At 40.9% G+C, this 6000-nt stretch overlaps 1 long non-coding RNA gene across 1 annotated transcript in view; it reads right to left on the reverse strand.

Moving 5' to 3' along the window:
* Positions 1-5582, reverse strand: part of LOC132422026 (uncharacterized) — a 59019-nt gene extending 53437 nt beyond the window's left edge. The window contains exon 1 of the long non-coding RNA XR_009518803.1: positions 5217-5582. This is a non-coding gene — a long non-coding RNA (uncharacterized lncRNA). The remainder of the gene's footprint in view (positions 1-5216) is intronic.
* Between the last annotated feature and the right edge of the window lie 418 nt (positions 5583-6000).

Consider the following 6000-nt stretch of genomic DNA (forward strand, 5'->3'; position numbering starts at 1 on the left):
CCCCTGAAAGGAGTTCAGGGTGGAGATCAGGAATGAGGCACTCTGTGCTCTGGAAAAAAAACTGGCAGAATAGGTCTTCAGACAGTTAGATATTTTCAGGAGAAGATTTTATGAGCCCAATTCTTGCATCTTCTTGTACCTAGAAAACACTACAATCCTGCATGGTGACGTCCGCTCCTCGTGACTAGCAGAAACCTTCACAAGACTAGCAGAAACCTCTACAAAAAATATGTGCTTGATTGCATGTACTCCCCCTTCACCAAAATCACATGTATACTGACCTGCTCCCCCCTACCTTTTTGGAGCAGTTTCTCAGAGCAATCTGAAATGCTGCCCCCCAGGCTTTGGTCCTCATTTTGCCCCAAATAAAACTTAACTCACAACTCTCATGTTGTGCTTTTTCTTTTTTTCTTTTTTTTCAGTCGACAGCTACACAGAATTTCTCATTCAACCCAAAGTTTTGTTTGATAAGATTCTGTCCCAATTCTCTTCTAGGAGAACAAGCTATTTTCTGTTTGAAGGGGCTTTTTAAAACCAGAGGCACAGGGTTTGCTGGGGGGATGCTCTGTGGCCACAGAGTTCTTTAAAAACGAAAATATCTCAGCATTTTCCAAGACCAAGATATCTCTCAAAGATCACCCAAGGATGTATATATGACTCAAAGGGTAGCAGGCAAAAGCATTCAGGAAGCCTCTAGAAGATCTAAGATCTAAGAATCACCTTAATATCGGGAAAGATCTGTATTAGAAAAGACCCAGAAAAGATCCAGGAGACCCTGGAAGAAATCTTAGACCAAGGGTCAGCAAACAATGGCCTGCAGGCCAAATCCAGCCCACTGCCTATTTTTATAAATACAGTGTTACAGAAACACAGCCATCTGTTTATGCTTTATCTGGGCTGCGTCTGCATTACAATGGCAGAGTTAAGTAGTCGCAACAAAGACTGTATGGCCATAAAGGCTAAAGTATATACTATGTTGCTACATTGTTTCCCAGACTGGGTTCTAAGGAAAACTAGCCTCCCTCAAAACAATGATGACCATTAAGAAAAAAAAAAGGGGGGAGAGGGGTCATTCCTTGGTCAAATATGTTTGAGAAATGCTCTATTCTAGCTTCCTGTCCTAGAGATTCACATTCATCTCAACTTATAAAAGACTCCAAAGAGTTCTGCAGTTAAAACAAACAGAAACAACAACAAACCTGTTTGAAAATTTCCCAAACTTATTTTACTTTCTGACGCGATACTTTTTATAGTGAAACAATACTTTCTGAATTATCAGTGGTATGTGAGACCACAGCTTGATAAAAATCCATATAGTTCATTGTTTCCCAAATTTCAGTCATTTGTATGACCTTTATGATATTTGCCTTATGTATATACCACCCATATACTATTTATTAAATACATTTACTAAAAATGTTTACTAACATTTTTCTTTAACTTACTCCTTTTTTAAACTTGGTCTCAGCCAGGCAACAGTATCCATGAAATCATGGTTTGGTGTGTGTGTGTGTGTGTGTGTGTGTGTGTGTGTGTCTGTCTGTCTGTCTGTCTGTCTGTCTAGAGGGTGGGTGTAGCTACAAATACAGACATGTTTTTCTGTCTTAATTAACCACATGTCACTTGCAAAGGAAGACATAACACACTTCAGGATATATTGGTCTGTTCTGCAATGCCCAGTTCACTAGCCACAGGTAGCTTCTAAATTTAAATTAAATTAAATTTTAAAATTCAGTCCTTCAGTTGAATTAGCCACATTTCAAGTACTCAATAACCACATGTGGCTAGTGGCTACCATATTGGACAGCGCAGATACAGAACACTTCCATAATTGCAGAAAGTTTTATTGGACAGCATTGAACCTTTCTAGAATCTTTTAAAACTACTCAGTCATTGTTGCCTTGTTCACAATTCCCACCCACCCCCAACTTTGTATAACTCTTCCAGCAAACTCTGAGAAGTATAACTATAATGGTCAAAACCAACACTCTCTCTTCATCTTATCTCCTCACCAGAGTCCTCCCCTCTTTCCCCCAACACTCTACCTCTCTTTCACACACACTCTCCAGCGCCACCAATTTCCACCCTTTGGTCTATATTGAAGGACCCAGGGCTCCCCTCAGGGATCCAAGGACCAGTCTAGAACCTTCTCTTGGATAACACTGACAAGGGAGCTTCCTCATTCTGGGCAACAGGATCCCAATATGCAAAAGAAGATTGGAGTAGATCAGATTTCACAAACTGGTGGTCTGTGAGCTAAATCTGGCCTGCACATGTGTTCAGTTTGACCTACCTGATTTTTTTTTTTTTTTTTACCTTTACTTTAAGGAAGGAGAGATAAGTAGATATCACATTTTAGAAGCATTACAGCCTCTCTTGGCCAATCCGATTCGTTCACCTCACATTGGGCTCATTTCCCCACAGGGCAGTCACCGGCTGGTGCTGAGTAACTTCTACCCCCTTTAGGTCAGGCCCCTGCCCTTCAGTTCACCACAGTCTGCACCACTCTCTGCCACCTTGTGTGTGGCTCATTGTTCTCATCTCCATGACATTCTGGCATTTGAATCTGTTCATCTGAAAGGATCATTTCAAAGGTTTCATCAGTTACTTTCCACCTATGATTTCAACATGTAGGTGCTCTGTCCCCAGGGATAGTGCACTGGTTCTTTGGACCTAGGACTATATGGTGTGACGAATAGGAATGAATTAGTTTTCAAGGAATGCCCAGTCCTTGTTGGAAACTTCATCTATTAGCAGCATTGAAAAGTTTTGGGCTGGTCTAATATTCTCCCGAATTTGAGTATCTTCAAACCTACGCCATCTTCTTCCCAATGTAACATAGTCTTGGCCTCTAGAGAAATGATACTTAGATTTTGAGGTCACAGATCACTTTGAGAATTTCATAAAAGCTATAGACTTAGTGAGGGTGGAAATATACACATAATTTTCATACAGTTTCAGGGGGTACAAATAAAACCCATCTCTGACTCTTCCAGGAGTCCTGAGACCTTAGTTCAGAATCTCAGTTCTGGAGATTTCCAGTTAAAGTAGGAGATTGGACACAGGCATCAGCTCCATTCTCTCCTAAAACCTAACCTAAAATGATGAGTAAAGGACATTTAAAGCATACACCACTTACAGTGATGAAGAGAATGAGAAAGGAGACAATTGCAAAAAAATAAATAAATAAAAGGACACTGGAAAGCAAATAGATAAGAGGTAATTGATTTGAGAGACTCAAAAAAGCTGAATCCTAAGTCAACACTGGGGAGAGCTGATAAGCAAACTGAAATGCGGAGCAGATTCCCTAAAAGACTTTGGAAGGGATAGTAGCACACATCTCTGGAGTTAAGACAAAGCTGCAATGGGTGGCTCGGTTGAGAGTTTGTTTAAGAAGCAATCAGACCCTCAGATTACCTCACCCACTTGGCACAAGCAGGCAACTGCCTCACCCAAACCTGGCAGAATACTGGTAACTCATTCACAAGAAAAAATGTTTTTTAAAAGTCATTGTATTTGAGACACCAACCACAGTTAAGGGTGGGAAACCATATTGAAAACAGAGGAATTACATGAAATTTTACATTCTAAATGTTGAAAACCCCATTCCTTTCCCTCACTCAGCACCTTGGACATCAGCTACCAGACATATACCCTCCAAACAGGAAATTGAGAGAATCAGCCAGTCCAAAACAGAAAACAAAAACAAAAAATCCCCTGCCATGAGACAACTCCAAGATCCCAAGGAAACAGCCCAGCCAGGTCACTCTAGACAGAAAACCAAAGTAAACAAGGCCAGCTGAGATGTGCAGAGCTTCCAATCAACGTTTTACTCAATTAAATAAACAGTACCTAATACAAGGCACAGAGACAGAACAGTGCTTTAAGTTTTTTGAAAATAAAAGCACTTTGGAGGAAATAGACTCTGAGGGAAGAAGAAATTAAAGAGAAACTATTATCAATATTAGAGACATAACTGAATAGCACTCAGAGCTATAACTAAAAAGATAGCATCCATGAAACAAGAAAAAGATTTTTTCCTCAATTTAAAGAACAAAAGATCTATTAGATTTATTTACTTATTTATTTTTATTATTATTATTTTTTTGCAGTACGCAGGCCTCTCACTGTTGTGGCCTCTCCTGTTGTGGAGCACAGGCTCCAGACGCGCAGGCTCAGCAGCCATGGCTCACGGGCCCAGCCGCTCCACAGCATGTGGGATCTTCCTGGACCAGGGCATGAACCCGTGTCCCCTGCATCAGCAGGCGGACTCTCAACCGCTGCGCCACCAGGGAAGCCCTAGATTTATTTTTTAATGATAGGAGAAATTTAAAACTCAGTAGAAGGTTTGAAATATAAAATGTAAGAAAACATCACACAAAAGAACAAAGAGAAAAACAGTAGAGAAATGATAAATAAATCAAGAAATCACTACAGGTGGCCCAATATAAAAACAATAGGCATTCAGAAATACGAAAATATAAAGAAAAAAACCCAGAAAACTTCAAAGAAATAATGCAAGAAAACTTCCTGTAATAAAAATTGTGAATGTCAAGATTGAAAATTGCTCAGCAGGGACTTCCCTGGTGGCACAGTGGTTAAGAATCTGCCTGCCAATGTAGGGGACAGGGGTTTGAGTCCTGGTTCGGGAAGATCCCACATGCCACAGAGGAACTAAGCCCGTGCGCCACAATTACTGAGCCTGCGTGCCACAACTACTGAGCCCGCAAACCACAACTACTGAAGCCTGTGCGCCTAGAGCCCATGCTCTGCGACAAGAGAAGCCACCGCAATGAGAAGCCTGTGCACCGCAACGAAGAGTAGCCTCCGCTCAACCAGCTAAAGAAAACCCGCGTACAGCAATGAAGACCCAACGCAGCCATAAATAAATAAATAAATAAATAAATTTATAAAAATAAAATAAAGATAGTGATGTAGATAGCAAAAGAACCAGCTGGAAGCATTGAAAGCTGTAAGACAGCTCTTTATCAAACCAAGTCTTGCTGAACTATTTGAATCTTGGAACTATGGACACATATAACTTTTATTTTAAAAAGAAATTAAAAAGAAAAGAAATCTTGCTCTGACTCTTGGGAAAAACATAAGCATCACCTAGTTCCTAACTAATCTCAATCCTAGAACACAACCTTTGACCCTATTGGCATCAAACCTCTCATCCTTCAGAAAAGAAGCAGCTCTTCTTACACTCTCCTCACCTTAGGAAACCGTTTAAACTGGGTTTAAACTCTGAACAGTCCAGCTGCATACAGGTCAGCAGTTAGTTTGTTCTGGAGAAGAGGCATCCATCTCAACACGGCATGTACAAAGAGGAGGGCTATGTAAAAGCTGGATTCATGCAACTGGTGGCCCACGGGAGACACAGGGAGGGGCGCCATCAGTGTCATGATCTGGTGTGGTTGCCAGGAACACACACGTTCCTCTCCACTTGACTATTACTTCCACTTGTCATTTTTTCCAAAAAAATCATAGTCAGGTTCCACAACTTGTTAGCAACTGCTGTGATGCAAAATCACCAGGCTTTGGAGGTTATTTTCTGTCTCTTCTTTTCAGCTCCATGACTTTTCTCCCTGAAGAGGAGGGCAGGGGTGGGGGGAGAGGAGAACAGTATTAACAGGTTACATAGTACGCTAACAGAGACATTCAGAAACTTTAGGACTGGTTCTCAAACACTGCAGACAGGTAAAGGTCAGGTTAACTTGGTCAACACCTAACAAAGATATTGGCCCTGAATCCCAGGAATGAGATATCCTAGACCCCAATTTGAGTGTAAGCTCCACGGGGGAGAGGTCCGAGTCCCGAGTTTTTGGCTGAATCCCCAGCATCTTGAGCAAGGCCTGTCACAGAGTAATAACATAAATATTTGTTGAACTAACTCATTATATTTCTAGACCTCAGCTGTTTATTTTTTTTATTGAAGTATAGTTGATTTACAATGTTGTGTTAAATACTGTTGTATAGCAAAGTGATTCAGTTATACAT

The sequence above is a fragment of the Delphinus delphis genome, chromosome 3 (genome assembly GCF_949987515.2).
Source record: "Delphinus delphis chromosome 3, mDelDel1.2, whole genome shotgun sequence".
Taxonomy (NCBI): Eukaryota; Metazoa; Chordata; class Mammalia; order Artiodactyla; family Delphinidae; genus Delphinus; species Delphinus delphis.